An 18,168-nucleotide genomic window follows, 5' to 3' on the forward strand; every position below is an offset into this window, starting at 1 on the left:
TGTCTAGAAAGCACGTTTCCTTCTAAGACTGGCTTTATTTCCTATATTCCTAGAAGATCTTTTTAATTGCAAGGAATACTCTGTTCCTAATTACAAAAGCATTGGAGCTCATCCTCTTTTCTGTTGTGTTGTTGGCAAAGCCCCTGGAAGAGCTCTCCAACCTGAAACTACCAAGGAATCTATTAGGAAGCCCATTGCAGCTTCCAGCTGCAACTTGCTGCCAGCTTTATTAAACGAGCAACGCGCGAGCAGGCTCACACTCGCATTGCAGTCATTCCTGGCACTCCTGCAGCCTCCTCCATCCAAGTATTCTGCGCCGCTCATTCCACTAGCTGCCTCTTCCTACCATCCGCACAACCAACGTACGCAAGCACCTTCCAGGATCGCCTCAAGCACACGTATTTATAGCACTTCATGAATTGCACTTTCTAAAGACTCTCCAACGTCGTGCCCGCTTTTCCCAAGACAGAACCCAAGGTAGGGACCTGACGTGAGAGGAAGCTGTCCGAGAGGTCTTTGCACCCGCGGACGAGGGTGGGCTGTCTCGTGAACCCAGGACAGTCTCTCTGATGTTTAACACAACTCTGTCCCCAAGCACCGCGCTGCCATTAACTGACCAGATCCCAGCATTTTTCTCGAATTTTCCCCAGATTACAACCAGGGCAAGTTTGCTGCTGCTTCAAAACAATGTTTCTCTGATTACAACCTAGGCTGACAATTATAGTGATTTAAAACCAAACTAATTGTGAAGTACTTTGATCATGCTTAGCACAACTTGTGGTTTGTAGGCTACAAATAGTTGAAAGGAACCCTTGAGTTCACAATTTCCTTGAATATAAGCTTTATTTTGATACATAAGGTATGATTTTAATATTAAAATTAACCTTGTGTTTGTTTTCCCCCTCAGCCCATTTCTTCTTTGAATATTATTGCTAGTATAATTTCTCTCCCTAAGCTTAATATTTACCACAAAATTTGTTTTAGCTTAAACCCAACTTTCCTTGTTCATTTGCTCTTATTAAGAAGAACTTTCTAAAGTTCGGTTTGGTTTTAGTGTTTTGTGTTAGGTTTTTTTGTTGTTGTTGTTTTTTTTTTTTTGGTCCCAGTCATGAAAGTGTTTGGGGTTTTTTTTGTTCAAAGAATATGGCTTGGCAATGCAAATCGCTTTCTTGCGGGGCAGAGGGAGAAGGCACCCAAGCAGCAGCTCAAGGGACTCCAGACCTGGGTTACTGTGAGGATCTCTGCTGGTGTTACAAAAGTCCTAGCAGCAGTTTCCTCTGCGTTAACCCAGCCCATGCACAGTTTTTGTTAACATAGTATGGGCAATAAATCCTTCCATTTCTCTCTCCTTTGCATTGTTAAGAGTACAGGACATTTGCTGTTGCAACAGCCACAAGCTGCATCAGTTGGTTGCAGCGAAGCTCCTCTAAATGATACTTGCCAAGCACTGTACATGGATCTGTGTTTCAGATCACATTTGTCTGCAGCATTCCTTGAGTGCAACTAACAAGGTAGCACAGATACTGGCCCACTTTACTGAAATTTTAGGTTTCCCTTCATTATATCCTGCTGCTTCTGTCCATTCCTGGAACAAGCCTCCATCCTGGGCTGCTCTGGACTTTTCCTGTCCCCAGCCCCGTGCGTGCTCGCTTTCAATGTGATTTCAGGTATGAGTGGCTGGTTCAAAGGGAGGTGCACATGTTGGCCCCATCCCCGAACTGGCGCCTCTCTGCCTGGGAAACCTGAGAGTTTCTGTCCTTGCTTATGAACCGTGACATCTGCGCATTCCTCGGGCGCTGACCCCCGGGGGCCAGAGGTCACCCCAAGGTCAAGCAGTTTCCTCTTTCACCACCAATAGAGACCTTGACTAGAGGTAAATTATGTTGCAGTTTAAGGAAATAATTTGAAACACTCTTGTAATTATAATAAATTTTGCTGTTTACATTTTAATCTTCAACCCTTTCACCCTCTGGTTCTCTTGTTTAAGGAAAAAAGTGGGGAATTATATATTTAACAGAAAAACTCCTGCCATGGTGGACAGTTGAATAAATAACTGGAGTTCCAATAATACAACAGCTCCAACGTCTTTGTCTGCGTTCAGCATGAGCATGCACTTTTGTAAGTGCAAGATCTACTTAATCTTCAGATAAGTATGTTCATGCAGCAAGAATGGAAACACAATATTGTGTTAGGAATGTCACGTGATTCCCAATTCTCCATCTTGAGTAACTGTAAAGTTATTTGAAGAAAAATCTCGAGCACCTTACTCGGGCAAAATTCCAGTTGACTCCAATGAAATTCTGCAGCAAAGCAGACTTTGACTCACGACTGTAGAAAGAGCAGCTGTTTTACTGAGCATACATTGTCATCTGATCATTTTCTCATGCTGCCCACAAGTGCTGATGGGCTTGGAAAATCTTTCATTCAAAGGAAAACGCTCAAATAATCACAATAAAGTCCCGCTAGTTTTCAGCTGGGTACCATTACGACATCTGATATTTTAAAACAAGACCCTGCACATGTACAACCATTTCTCATTTACCCAGCACACACCGTCATCTAAAAACTGAATTTGGAGCAACACATGGAGGAAGAAGAGCCATTACAGCAGTAAGATCTACTACAACAAACACTTGAAGAAAGCAGAGAAAACAATACAACTACTTGGCACAAAACATGAATTCTCAGGGCTGAAGCACAGGGCTTTCCTTGCAAGGCTACCCGAGCTTTGTGCCCATCCCCACTCCAAATGAGAGCAAACTAGAGCTCCCACCTGTCGGTGTCAGGGGTTCTGCAGTCCTGCGTCACTCCGAGGGCCCGGATGGTGCGCTGCGTAGCACAAGCGCTGCACAGTAAGGCCAAGGGAGCAAACAGAGCAAGCGCCATTGAGGTTGGCGTGCTCTAATCTTTGCTCTGCCACAGACGAGATGTGTGTACTAGGGCAGGCAACTTAACTTCTCTCAGCTTTAGCAACGACACTTGCAAAGCAGATACAACAATCACCTTCATAAAATACCTTGAGATTTACGATTGCAAGCTGCTACTCTTATAGGTACCATGTCTGCATCAGGTATTATTACAGAGTGCCATGAGCTTCAAGAGCCTTGGATAACAACAGCTTACAAGGAGATAAATGTTGCCTTCAAAAAAACAAAAAAAAAAGGAAACACAGAGAAATAACACAGGCTAAAGGTACTCACTTGCCAGCAGCCAGAGGGGAACCTGCAGCAATAAACAGCTGCTCTCAGAACACGAACAAAGTGCCCTAGACCTGCCAAACTTAAAACCTAACCCCAGTGCAGCAGGGCTTTCTGGGGAGGGAGCTCCTGTAACGGGAGGCTCAGTGCAGCTGGACAAGTGCTAAGGGGGTTTGCCTGCTGTGATGAATAGCTCACTAACACCAGGTGATCCTAAGCATAGGCAAGATAAAGCACAACACTGCTGACTGGAAAGAGAAAAGGTGAAATAAGGAATCACTGACCAGTCCATTTTGGGGATCTTTGTGTACTTGCTCCTGGGCTGGCTTGTGCAAATGATCTCTGTCCCAGGAGGCTCCTGCCGGCCTGTTGGTGCAGCTCTCTGCAGGGGCAGAGCCAAGGGGCAGCTTCAGGTCCCGCTTTCCCAGAGCGCGGCCCTGTTTGGAGCAGCAGTACAGCTCCGGCCACCCCACCCCGCACTTAATTCTGTGAGCTACGCGTTTGATGGATGCACAGGCAGCTGCCCTGCTGTCCTCAACTGAAATGCTGCTGTTCCGCTCTGAAGGGGTAACAGTGGCAGGAGTAAGAGTAGACCCCTTCCTCTGCAGGCGGAATGGGAGGAAAGGCTCTCTTCTCTGCTTGACAGCACAGGGAACAGCAAGACACCGCTCTGAAATGCGCCGAGTCTGTAGCTGGTGAGTGCTGTCTTCCTGTTGGCAGGGCATGATCTAAGCCTCTTTATCCTTTTTTTCCTTCCTGAGGAGCCCTTCCCCAGCCAGCTGGAATGGGGTACCAATATCTTGGTCTCCTGCCTTGGCACAAAAAAGAATCCTCTTGTAGCAAGCACTGAGGACAGTGTCCTGTGCCTTTGAATAGATACTCTCCCTTGAGACAAACACGCAGCCTCCAGCTGAGCCAATGAAAGCTGTACGCTTGTGTCCAGAAGCGGAATTTCAATCCTTACACCGATCCACATCAATGATTTCAACAGAAGGTGCTGTTGGCTGGATAGGAACTGGAAGCTCTCCAGACCTCAGTTCTGGGCTTTAGTGGAAAGTCTATTTCTTTAGCACTCTGGTGCACTTGTCGTACTGCACCAACACAGCCCAACAGTGTAATTCTACCTGCATTCAAAGTCAGCGGCAAAAGTCCCACTGCTTTCAGACGGAAACCGTTCCAAGCTCTTAATCTTAATTAAGTGTCCAAATTAGAAATGAATCAGCCTTCCATGTTCAAAGAGTTTGAAACAGTGATACTCTACGTCTTCCTAAAACATGACAAACGAACCATTTCTAAACACAGTGTATTAAACAAGGCTGTGCAGAGAAGCATTGAGCTGGGACACAGATAGTAAAACAGAAACTCCTTTACATTGGCTGCTACTGCTAAATCTGGTCAGTTCCCAGATCTGACCTGACTGACAGTCCGTACGGAGTATGGGAAGTGAAACTTGGCTTCTGCAGTGCTGGCTTTTTATTCATAGTGCCCAGCTGTTGCTGAGAGATTTCTTAAAAGCAATCTCTGTCTCTCAGTGCAGAGGACCTCCCTGCAATCGCTGGAGTTTAACTAGAGGGACTGAGAGTGGTTTCCCCATCTCTAGTTTCTATGAGTACATCAAATTAGATCAGTATCTTGTTTCAGGACAAACCTAGGTGGATTACTCTTTGATGTACTGTGGCCATGCCTATGTTCCTCTGATGACATCTATGATATCTGTGTGTCTTAGGATATCACAGAAATCATGTAGGAGTTTCCGTGGATCCTCCCAAGGAGTAGCAAATATCTGTCATTCCTGTCAGTACTACTCAGAGACTCGGCAGCGGTGCCAATTCAGAGCCCCACTGCACAATGTACACCAGTGGAGACAGTGTCGGGCTCTGCATCACAGTGAAATGATCTATTGTTTAGCTTCTATGAGGTTTCAGGAAACAATGTAAAGCAAGGGAAGGCAAGTGATAACCTGATTAAATAGGCTGGACCGCATTTTTGTCGAGCCCTCGGCTGAACCCAGAATCCCTCAGTTACTCTCCCCAGAGGAGCCAGTGTCTCAGTCAAATTCCAGAGCCAGGTTTCTCTGGGAATTCAGCCACAGGACTCCTGTCCTGCATTAGCTGCAAACATGAGACAAAAGGATATAACAGAAACCAAAGAAGCCTGGACTAAGGACATGCCAGATTATGGAAGTATCAAGGTACTGTGATCATTAGCAATCTCAGTGCCATGTGCTGAGAATATGTTTTTAAGCAGATCCATGTTCTGAGGATCCTCTTATTTATTTTCCTGTTGTCCAAGTGACAGTTTACAAGCTTCATGCTCCAAACTTCAGCTCCCTCTCCCATTTTCTCTCTACAGTGGAGAGGTGTATGCCCCACACACAGCTAACCGGATGGCACGGATATGAGGAGTAGAGATCAAGATGTTTGCTTTGCCCAGCGATACATAAGCCCAGGATGGATCAGGGTAAGACTTGTCTGTGATTTTACCCTCCGAGAAGCAAGCAAATGTCCTAGTGACAAACTCACGGGAATCCAGCGTAACTCAGAGCATTTTCCCTTCTTGCACCCAAACATGGATGATCACACACGACAAGGTAGTCGTCTCACAAGAGGGATGTTCTACCTTGGGCAAAAGGGTGGAGGGGCAGGGGAAGGGATGGAGAGGTGCTCCCCTGCAGAACCTCTCTAGCCAGACGACCCAACCCAAGGTGCCAATGACAGCTGTCCAGCACAGGAGAAGGCAAACCCAGCTTATGTCCAAGGAGTACCCAAGTTCTTGCCCTTTCTTAGGAGAGCAGTTTTAGAAACCTGCTCCTTGCTTCTGTGGAAACATTTGAAGTCTTTATTCTCCATGTAATTATGTGAAAGTTTTTAGGCTGCTCTGGAAGAAATGCTTCCATCCCTCCTTCCTGAGCATTTGTTTTCTTCCCTTACCCACCCTAGTTTTGATTCTTTTCTTACAATTGATTACTATATCTCTGACGTTCATTTTAATTTAGTGATTGGAAGTATAACAGAGGTTTTTGTGCCACAGGGTTAAAGACTTAATCCAATTTATTCTGGCTACTTTATCTTTCTTGAAATAGCAAAGTTAGCTATTAAAATGTTTTGGTAGATATTCAAGCAAACCCAAAACTCAGCTGGTGCTTAGGTAATCCAATGGACCACAGGAGAGCATTGTGGGGAAGCAAATGGAGAGGGCAGCTGATTCATCTCTCTAACCTCCACATTTCTGTAAGTGTCTGGTACTCAGAGGAGAAGCAAAACATGCTGCCTGCTCTCAGTGTGCTGTCCTGGCCACCTGTAAAGCCTGGTGTAAAAACTGGTTGTGTTGGGGTAAACTCCTTTGCCTGAGCTTCAAAGCAGTCCCAGGAGTGGGACTGGTCGGTCCCAGCCAGCAACCGAAGGAAAACCAGAGTGCAGAGTATGCACCCTGGCACAGAGGAGCAGAGCCAACGTACCTCATGCTCTCTTCTGTCTGACTCCAAACGGACACTCAGCTGTTCAGCCGAGGCTGCTTGCATCAATAAAAGGCTCTAGCCCTATGAGCAGCACACACTTTGCCCACTGTCTCCTTAATCGGAACAGCTATTCTTCTCCTGAACCAGTGCAAGCTATCTGGGCTCTGACATTTCTCTCACTCTTCCTGCAAGCCACACCGTTCAGGAACCCACTTCTGCTTCTGTTCAGGCAGCGCAGATTATTCATGTCTCTATTGCCTGACTTAACCCTTTTTTAGCTCCTGTATCCCCATCAAATGCAGAACTTTTGTCCTGCTGCGTACAACAGTGCTGTCAGGAGCCAATGTGTCCTGGTTGCACTTGACATCTAAAGAAAGAGGGAACTGCAAATTTTCATAGGAACCAAAGAAACCGGTAGAGAAAGGAAGGGTTTCAGTCGCATCTCATATACAAGGGTTGCCTTACAATGAGCACGTACAGCACCTGGCACCAGGAGCCCCCGTCTCCTCCGCTGCTCTGGGAGGCACGGTGGCAGCGCAGGAATAGTGGAAACCTCACCAGGACAGATATTTATGAGTGACCTGTTCAGCCAGTGAAATCATTTTGCACAACAAGACAGCTTTTTTCAGTCTGAAGAAATCGGTGTGTTCACCCCAGCCACTATTTATTTTATAAGTGTCCTGCATATAATGAAAGGAACAATCTTTCTTACCATCTGCCTTACTGAAAGGCACATTTTGTGTGTCGAACAGTTTCAGAGAGCTAATGGCAAAGTGCACATTACTAGCCCAGCAGTGAAAGCATTTGTAAACATCATCATCATCAAAGAGGCCTAAAGCTGCAAAGGCTGTTTTTTGCCTTGTGAGTTTATGTCTGTAAATGACTAATTGGTAAAGTTTTATCTGCAGAAGGTGGTTGGTGGTGGAAGATATTTACAAGAAAGAAAAGCAGGAAATAATTCATCTTGAGAAGCTGAATCTAATCTGATATGTTCATGAATTAAAATGGGCTTTTAAAATTGGTCTTTTTTTTAAAAAATATATATATATATAAAAATACAGTTTCATTTTTCATGAAATGAGAAATGGAGATCCACAGCCAGAGAGTGTAAAAAACTGGAAAACAGGTGAGAGTGAGACCGTATGTCTCTGGCTGTCAGACTGCGCAGGAGAACCCCGCAGGACTGGTTTGGGATGGAGGAGTCGAGCACTTGCACCCACTTGCTGCACTCACCATTAATTTATTAAAAACAAAGAAGATACCAGATTTTGAACGAAATAACAGCTCAACTGTGGAAAATAACCACTTGCACTTTACTGCTTTATTTAGTATTACCCTCCAAAAATTATTCTTCTTCGAAACAAAACCAAAAAGAAAAAAAACTCATCTTGTAGGCTAGAGAGCAGTATTTTCCTTTAGGCCATGAAGTTGTTAAAATCATTTCAAATGAGCTTGGTGTTTAGTCTTCACTGCAGGAAACATTGCTCTACCTGTCTGAAACAGCTCTTATCAGGAAAATAATACTCACTACCTCTGCTGAAAAAATCAAGGGGTGACTCTTTAAAACAGTTATATGACCTTTAAAAAGTACACAAAATAAAGGAACAACAAGGATGTTGGAATCCCCATTAGTTAAATGGCCTCCTAGGCTTTCATTGGGTTATGGATGTATTTAACTAATAGAAAACATCGCCCCGTCCGATTCCTGTCTTAGAAGCAAAAGAGGGATAATTTAGTATCAGGAGTGATTAATGTCATTTACTTACCCATTTTGTTATAGCTGTTACTGAATTTAAAATGCTACTCACAAATTAAATATTTTACAACCATTTTGCTCCTAATTGGTTGCAGATCACAGATTTCCTTTAAACATAGTGGCTGTTTAGGTGGTGGGGTTTGCAACGCACATTGTTTTTTTACAATCACTTTTGACATTTTGAGAATTCGTTTAATTTTGATTAATTTCAGTTAAATGAGATGAGAGCGGACGATCTCTTTGGAAAGGTCTGTTGTTTCAAAGTGTGGTTTAAGTGTGCAGCATCCTTTAGCATATTAATTTGCACACTTTGCCTTATACATGTTGGCCTCCTAGAGTCTGAATTAATGTAGCTTAAAGAGATGTTATCTTGATTGTTATTTGGGTGGGGATAGTTTAACATACCCTTAATAAAAACAAATACCCTGTCACATAACGAGCCTAAAGTTTTTAGGGATTTCTTTTGATGATATCTTTTAAAGAAACGTTTCATTCAAATGAGAAATTGTGAAGAGCGGGCGCATCCTCTATGTGAGCAGCAGAGAAAAGCTGGTTCCTTCTCCCAGCAGGCTAATGAATAGCAATGTTAGGATGCCAGTGACTTGTGAAAGTTGTACCGAAACCAAGTCAGGTCTGCCAAGAGCCAGGTAAGAGCAGCAGATACACTTTATACTGTGTTTGAGTCCACCCCTGACAGACAAAGCTTAGATGCGTACTTGGAAGAACCCTTAATAGTTTGCTTTAAATACTGTGAAGGTGTTCTTACTGTGTGGTTTGGGGTTGTTGGTTTTCTTTAAATCGCAGTTGATCTACACCTGTCTTCTCTTAAATTTTTACTTGGGAAAGAGAAAAACTGTCTGAGCTGAAACATAGTGATGCCTGAAGTTTCCATTGCCAGGTCTTAACAGAGCAATTTTTCTCTTCAATTCTTGATTTCTAAAGGATTTTGGTGGTGTACACAGCACCAAAGTAGCTTTTTTCTAAGTTTAGGTTAAAAAAACGTGCCATCTCTGGTTTCTGCCACCACATGCAAGTCTTCCTCTTCACTGGTAATATCAAAGGCTTTGGAAGAACTGGTGAACCGATTCTGCCCTGCAGTCACTTGCACTTCAGTTGCCTGTTAATATTGTCCACACAAACACTGACCCTTCCTTGATGGCACTGTTAATTCCACCCAGTTCTTCTCTGCCTCGTGGAATTGCCCAGTCATGAAATCCTCCAGGCACCCTCCGACCGCTCGACCAGCGGTCGTTTTCTCGCCTTCCTACGGCAGCTCTGCCATGTGACGACGTTTGCCCACCTCAGAACGCGTGCGACGTGCCACAGCAGCCATGCGCAGCCCGCATTTGCCCCTTCCTTTCCAAATTCAAACATTTGCTGCCTGATCATCCAAATATTGATTCAAACAGTCTTTGATGTCATCTGGGGAAACGCGTGTGAATGTTTTAAATGTGGACTCGGTCCACTACAAGGAATACTGGGAGGACTGAGGCAAGCAGGGACCCGCCGCACTCTGCTAGCTAATGTCATATTCCCTGCAGCATTTACTAAAATCATTTAGTCACAAAGATAACATTGTGGATAAGGAATATTTTTTAATGTTTTGAAAAGACACTGTTATCTGTTTGATCTGAACAGATGACTTCTACAATCTAAATTCCATCTTCGCCGACAGAAAAAGCTCCTATTCTGTAAGAGAGTGTTTATAGTGAACGCATCTGAATTTGTCCTGGGTTTGGTCACAGGCTCCGAACACATTTGAGCTCTCATTGAAAAATTAGTTCTTCCTGCAGGTTGTTATTTTCCAGGTACGGATTTCAATTAGCATGAAGAAGCTCTCGTTCTCACATGAATGTTCCCAGCTACAGATTGGTATATTTAACCAGGACTTCCCAGCTTCTAGGTGTATAAACACCAAAATTTCATTGCTATTTTTCCCCCATTGACATGAAAGGCATACATAAACATGCTCAAGAGCTAGCAGTGTTGACTGAAATATTTCTAAAGGGTCTTTTACACCTTAAGCACCCGCCACTTGCCTGTGGTTAAATGCACAATGTGTGTGAGATATTAACCAAAGAAATTCTGGAATTCCAAAGATTTTTTTTCAGGGCTTGTTAATTCATTTATTTTCATTTTCCTCTTGTGCCAACAAAGTCTTGCTTAACTAGTTCAGTATCGTTCATTATAAGTGATGAGGAATGTTAGATTATAATTAAGGGTAGGTGCTCTGCTCGGCTAACCAGAGTGCCTGGAAACTGGAGGTGAACTAGCAAGTGATATTTTAAATATAATTGAACCACTAATCCTTGATGGACTTGAATAATTGGCATACAGCTTGGGAGAAAATAATTTAACAAAACACCAATATTAATTGTTTTGGGGTTGTGAGAAGAGCAAGCCACACAAGTTTGAAGGTAAGGGGAAATTAATCTTGAAACAAAGTTTTTAATAAATGTTGTTTAAAATTAAGCCTCACTGGTGCTATTGAGGAATACAAAGATTAAATTTAACTTTGGAAGCATTCGCTAAGGCTGCAAGCTTAAAACAAAGTTATATTGGTTAACAGCTAAAAGCAATGGAAATGAGTTTTCAATTCATTTCTAGTATGCAATTCAGTAGCCATGCCAAGGGAAACTGTGAACACTTCTTTCTGCAGTTCTCTATTTCGTTTTGAAGAGACAGTTTATGAGATAGTCAAACTGAGAGCACAGCCACATGTTCACCCCTCTAAAACCCCCAAATTTAAGCTGAAGCCTCACGAGCCTTTTAAACTAAACCGTTTGTTTGATAATCAAACCATAATTTCATAATTCCGTTTGTGTCGATTGACTCCTTTAAAATACACCAACTGCATCTGCACAAGTGTTTACTGGTGGGGTTTGAGAGTTAAAAAAGGAAAAGCTGTTTTCAACATTTAGCAGAGAAACAAGTAGCTCTGCTAACCCTGCCCAGAGCCTGTGCTCACACCTCACCGAACACACAGCTATCTCCATGGTTAGCACAGATTTCACAGATACCAGAAGAAAGACAGCACCTTTATAATGATTTATTTTCATATTAAATTCTTAACTCAGAAGTGAGATGTGACTTTTAGATAAATCTCCCATAATACCCTGCTGATTCCTCCCGTTTGGTCAGGGCTAACAGAATCACATTAATTGGCAACTCTGCTGGGGGGGGGGGAAAGGTGGGGTTTTTTCTTCAGTTACTTTTCTTGAATGCCACACAGATTAGTGCACTAAAATGTCTGGGATAAAAATATGCTGCAGATTTCAAACAAATGACAATCCAAAATTGTTCGTTAAGGTGAATCCAGTGAATGAAGGCAATAACTACCCTTTTTTCATACTCTCTGAGCTGCAGGTCGGGCGCTTTCTTTGGTTTTAGGTTGTTGGGTTTTTTTAAAAAAAACTGTGTGGAAAATAACTAAGAAACAGATTCGGAAAGAAGGAAAGAACTGAATCCCAGCTTTTGCTTCTGATTAAGTTTTGTGGATTGTCTTTATTTAAAAAAAAACCAAAAACCTGAATGTTCTTCTTAACACTAAAACAAAGAGTGAGATCCTGAAATACTTTCAAGTGTAGGTTTTGTCGCTGTAGTGCACTTCTAAAAAACTGCTTCAAATCTTTCACAGCACAACTCCCTCCTCTCTGCATATCTGAAAGCACATTTTATTTGTTTGGTACAGCAAAAGGTCCCTTTTACTTTTGTTCCAAAACAAGTTTAATGTACAAATCCACGGAATTTGAGAGGTGAGCACATCCTGGGTATTTTAGGAAGGCATTTTATTTTGTAACTATTTTGTTTTAAAATGTACGTACAAAAGCTCGTACAATGGTGAAAGGATGAACTTCCTGAAATTAGTTAATCCTGAAAAAAGACTCTTTTTATTGAAAATTTTGTTTGTTACTAAGAAACCCGGGGTTCCCTAAAAAGAAAATGTCCTGGAAACCTTCCTCTTGCATATTCTGGACAAGCTGGAAGTAAGCGTTGCATATTAGTATGAATTAATACAAAATGTTTGGGCAGTTTGCTTTAAATAAAAATCATTAAATAAAATTAGGAAGCCTTTGAACTATGATTTAAATAAAATTTGACACTAAATTATCTATAAAGACATACTCTTTAATTTGAGTCTTAGGTAGGAAAAAAATCCATTTAAAACACTCTCTGTGTTTTTTCCACGTACAGCTCCACTTAAATTATCTCACTCAAAGTAGTGCACTTTTGAACCAGTAAACTCATTCTTAGGTTAGTGTTACACTGATAAACTAATTTCAAACAAATGTAACTCAGTGCCAACACACAATTTCAACAAGAGGCAGCATTACAATAACAAATATCAAACAAACTATTTGACTGTTTGAGCCTGTGCGAAATCTGAGAAAGGTGGATTTCTCAAACAATTATTTTAGGAACTTTGGGTTGTTTGTTGCTTTGGAGCTTTTTTCTGTTTGATGCAGTGACGTGACGTTTTACTGATGGAACGCTTGCAAGTTGGGTTTTGGTTTTAAATCTGAGATTGAAGCGAAGCTTCAAGGCACAGCTATGAATTTTCTTTCAAATGATGACTAAGAATTACTCGCTTTCTGAGGAGAGAACACAGCTATTCAGTTTTATACCCATGCCAAACCTCTGCAGTATTTCTTTGAGCTAACCTTTATCCCCTTTCTGGACTTGTATTGGTCTCTGCTAGAAAGCAAGTCAGCTGTAATTACTTACAGGTGAGTTATTCCATACTAATGAAATAGCTCTATGAAAACGATGTTATTGAATTGAAATGTAGATGGCAGAAACACATTGATTTATTTTGCATGGATTTTTAAACGCTTAACAATTGCCCCCTCTCCCCTCAGTGCTAAAGAAATTAAGATCCAGCAGAGAGAGAAGCGGACATGAAGTTCGCTTGTAAGTTAGGCTGGTATCATTTTTGCACGGTTTGGAGGTGGAATGAAAAATAAACTCAGTTTAATATTTGCCCAGTAAAATGTCTCGGTTTTATTTCCAAGAGCCCGGTGCTGGACACGGCGAGGCACAGCAGCCCTTCGCTCTTACCTTCCTCCTGACACTAACCGAAAGATGAATTTGTTTACTCTCTTGTGCTTTTTTTAAAAGTGTGGATAACTCCACCCATAACTCTGCAACTTCCCACTCACCCAGTCCTTTTTAACCTTTTAAGCACTGCTTCTGACCCTCCATCCTCCCTGCCACTGGAGCAGGCATTTTCAAGCCACGTCCATTTTTATTGACCAGAACCAGACTGAAACCTCCAGCTCCCGACGGCAGCCCCCTGCCCCCTCCAAAAGTGACCCCAGCAGCTGTAAAAATAGGGGCTCCTTCCACACGGGCCGACATTGCCCTGGGTTGGCAAAGGGGGCCAACTGCCCCTTGCGCTGTCTGCAGGGCGGGGGTTGCTCCTATGGGGCTCTTCCCCCCCTCTCTCCCCATATATACATATATTTATTATTATTATTATTATTATTTGGCGGGGGAGGGACGGGATTTTGTTTTGTTTTTACAGCAGCCATCCAGAGCCCTGGGTATTGATTTTCGGGCACATGAAAGGGATTTTTTACAGGCCTTCCCTGTGGAAGGGAGCAGCAGTAAAAGGTGATACCACCCACTCCGAAGGAATGCTGTGCATGCAATTAGGAGCAAGCTCCCAGCCAGGGGGTTAGAATTCAAAGCAAGGCAAAAGCTCCCCACCTCCCACAAACAACAAATCCATTAAAACTACCAAAGCCATCAATACTAATCAATGCATCCAGGGGCCATTAACTATTTCGGTGCCCGCGTTTTTTCCCCCTGGCTCCTTCACACTCCTCCCTGCGCCGCCCGGCAGCCGGGCCGGGGGAGGCGGGCAGCATCCCCGCGATGAAACCCCCCACGTTTGGGTCGCTGGCGCTTTGTTGTACCACTTTTCCCCTCGCCCGGAGCCGGCCGGGCGCTCCCGGCGCCGAAACGCCGCGAAGGGCACCCGACTTCGAAGGGCTGGCCGGGAGCGCCGGGGCCGGCTCCGGGCGCTGGGAGCCTCCCCGGGGCGGCCCCGGCCGCGGCCCCCGCCGCTCCCGGAGCGGCCCCGGAGCGGCCCCGGGCCGGGGAGGCAGCGCCGAGGGGCAGCAGCGAAGTGGTTAATCAATAGCAGGGCTGCAGGCAGGGGAGGGGCGCGGTGGAAGGGGGATAAAAAAAATGCAGAAAGGAAGGAAATGGAGGGAGTGAGAATTAGACTCACTATAAAACCTCCTCGTTCTGATTTACAAAAGAGGGAGGGGGGCGAGAGATGGGGGACGAGTGAAGACGGGGGGGAGAAGAAACCGTGAGCCTCCGAGCACAATACCCCTCTCTCCTGCAGCGGGGATGGTTCCCGGGGTTTGGGCTGGGGAGGTTTTGAACTCCGAGTCCGCAGACCCGGTGGGATCCGAGGGGAAAATCCCATCCATGTAAAACCTATGGAATTAAACTGATTTTTGCATTAGCTGCGTCTCTCCTCGTGGTGTGTTTTTTTTTTTTTTCTTTTCTTCCCTCTCCCATCCAATCCCTCATTCATAACTTGCATTTAAGTGACTGTTTTTCTCATTCATGCTCCCCTCCCGCCCGGGCACTGTCAAGCCGAGCACAAGAGCCTGCTTTGTAGAAGGCTGATCAGCAGAGATTTGAGCTCTCTGGGCTGGCTGCATTTGGGTTACATTCAATCACTTTTGAAGCTATCGATTCGCTATGTTTATGGAAACACATAAGGTATTTTTGGCCATCTGCTAGCTAGGAAATGATGAAGATAATTTATTTTTAGTGAAAGGACTGAGGAGATTTCTCTGCCTTTCTTATTATAATCCTGCAGATAGCAAAATGTCCTTAAGAAAATATGGCACTTTTATCACATTAAAACGATTGTTCCATCTAAATAAAGATGTGGGTGGGGGGATGAGTTTGGATGCATTTTAGACTTTTAGAAATCGTTTCTGACAGCTTTTAAATTGCTAAAACGTTTCAGATGATGCCTTTTTTTGTTGTGATTATTGCTTCTCTTTATATTTTTCCATTTTAAAAATCCTCTAACAAGCTGCATCTGTTGAAAAACTGTAAGAATCTGAGTTAAAAATAAAAAACAATTTGAGTTTCACTGGTGTGTAGACACATACACGTGCATAGAGATACACATACACAGAGTAATTTTAAGCTGGTTTCTTCTTGTGTGCCTGACTCAAAGCCCATCTGAATAAAACTTTTCTGTAAACGACTTGGGTAAAAATATGGGGATGGTAGAATCTCACATATTTTAGGGGCAACTTTTAGGATAATTCAAATCAGTGTTTAAATGCAGGGTCTGCTTCATTTTTCAAGTTTGTGTGTTAAAAAAAGAAAATGAAAGGTGGCTGTGCTAAATAAGAAGAGCGTTACAGTTTTAGATGAGCCCAGAGTGACTTTGATTTCCAGCCTCTCTGAAGGAGTCCTAGGGATTTTTTTGAAGTTGAGGCAAACCAAAAGTCCAATCTGTTTAAGTTTAAACATTGTTGGTCAATGCTGCCCTGTGAACATTTTATGAATCTATTTGTTCCTGTCTCCCATGGAGTTTTATCAATTAATTTTGAACGCAGCTTTACAGTTTTGTCCACAGGAGCAAATGTTTGCAGCTAGGGAGCTGGGACTAAAAGACAAAACACAAAAATCAAATCTATCCTTCCTAGCTGTAGCAAACTTCCACAAGGATGGATTTTAAAGTTAATTTATAACAGCCTCTGTAAATATCTTTGGAAACCTCAGTGAAATTTTTCTTACCCTCCTCTCTTCTCTTTGTTTCTGTCACCCACATTCACAAAGCATATGTACGCCCAAGACCTAATTAAGAAGGTTTTATATGAGTTTGTACATGTGTTTTCACACAGACGGTAACGGTGAAGCGTGTTACTCTGCTGTTCGTGTGGGACTACGGTAACCTTGCAGATGGGAAGAGTGTTATTAAAGAAATCATAATTAATAGCATTAAGAAGCTGATCAAAATAAAAACCGCGTTATTGCAGCAGGGGTCTCATTAAGGAATAGTCATGCCTGTCTGCCGCAGATTTAAGAACTTTCAGCCACAAGGCCTTGAACTGAGGCAGCTCCAGTTTAAGCAAACGCAGTGGAGACTCCACCCCCAGTGACATCAGATTGAGTTACACTGCAAAAACACCCCAAGATCTGGAAAAAAAAAAAGAAATTCAGCTTTTCTCCCTCCCTTCCTTGATGTTTAAAAATGATAAAAACGCCATTCTCCTCCAGCACTGGGCGTTTGCAAGGAGCCCTTCTTTAAAGCAAACTAACAGCAGAACAAATGCCTTTCCTCAGCCTCCCTTTCCAAAGGGAGGGCAGAGCACAACGGTGCGTTTGCAGCTAAACAACACCCCCCAGAAAATCCAGGGAATTCCCCAATGTCCCCCAGCCCTGAAACACACAAACTAAATCAGTCAGTCCGGCACTACAGCAGAGCAGCCCTCCTCCCGCGGAGCAGGAAGGAGCCCCGTGGAAGGGCTGTGGCACACAGCGACAGAGCTGGGGCTGGGCACCGCGGGCTGCCGATGGGGAACCTTCATGGACTTCATCTGCAGTTTGGCCAAAATTAAACTGACAAACCCGCTTGGAGCTTGCTGTAAAGTTACCCATTTTTCACATAAACATCGAAGGCAGTTGCCTTTCTCTAGGATGTGTCATTTCCTGTGTAGCTATAATAATATATTAAGTAAAGGGATAGCAATGGATTTCCATATTTGCATACGTAGAGCTGCTGTGCTGCAGGAGAGATAGCAGGATGTTGGGTACATACAGCAGCAGAATTCGGCAGAGAGCATTTTGTGAAAAAGTTTGGGAAATGACCATGCTGAAATAAGAAACATGCTTCAAGTATTCTTGGCATTCAAGACACGGCTGGCAGGGAAAAATCTACAGACAAGTTGGTGTGGGACGGGAAAGCTTCTGCGCTTAACTGTTCGGGGAGGTGGACGTCACGCTCAGGACACAGGTCACCAAAAAGAGCTGGACGACCCACGTAGGTCTTACCTGCTCCCCACAGGCTTTATTCTACTGTGAATGGTGAGATGCTGAACATTTAGCAAGGCTAAAGGACACTCTCTGGCAACCGATAGCAAGCTGAAGGAACAAACTGCAGGGATACAGGGGCTCACCTTTGCTCCAGGAAGGACATCTTTCTTTTTGCTGCAAGAATATCTACTCTTTTTTTTTTTCCAGCAGTAAAGTGTCAAACCCACAAAGGAAGCGATATAATTAGTGCTGGTACCCACTACAAACTGGGATCTCTGAAGAGGGACCAGTGCAGCTTTTCAAATGTCTACCATTTTGAAATCAGAAAAACATTTTCTAACAGACAGAAGAATCCCTCTTGAATCCCCCCTGGGCCTTTTGAATTCACGCCCTGCCTTACATCAAACGCTTTTTTGCTGATTAACTGCACAATCAGGTCCCTGCAGATCAGGGGAAGAATGGAGAAGAGAAAAGCAACCTCTTTTCCAGAGAACAATACCATTATTTCAGCTCCATTGGACAGGAATGTGTGATTTCACAGCCCACTGCCCTTCTCTCCCATCTCCAAAACCACTGCCAGAGATCCACTGCTCCAGGTCCCCACCCATTAGTACCCAGGTCTGGCGTTTCCAACAGGGGTTCGGTGTTTGTGCGTGGGGGGCTTGCGCGCACGTGTGCATGCATATATGGAGAGACTGTCCAAATCGGAACCAACCCCCGAGCCCAAGAATAGATACAAA

At 43.6% G+C, this 18,168-nt stretch overlaps 1 protein-coding gene across 1 annotated transcript in view; it reads right to left on the minus strand.

Annotated features, from left to right (window-relative positions):
* TOP3B (DNA topoisomerase III beta) overlaps nt 1-18,168 on the minus strand; it is a 61,401-nt gene that overhangs the window by 42,781 nt on the left and 452 nt on the right. The window lies entirely within an intron of this gene.

This window comes from Phalacrocorax carbo, chromosome 15 (assembly GCF_963921805.1).
Source record: "Phalacrocorax carbo chromosome 15, bPhaCar2.1, whole genome shotgun sequence".
Classification (NCBI taxonomy): Eukaryota; Metazoa; Chordata; class Aves; order Suliformes; family Phalacrocoracidae; genus Phalacrocorax; species Phalacrocorax carbo.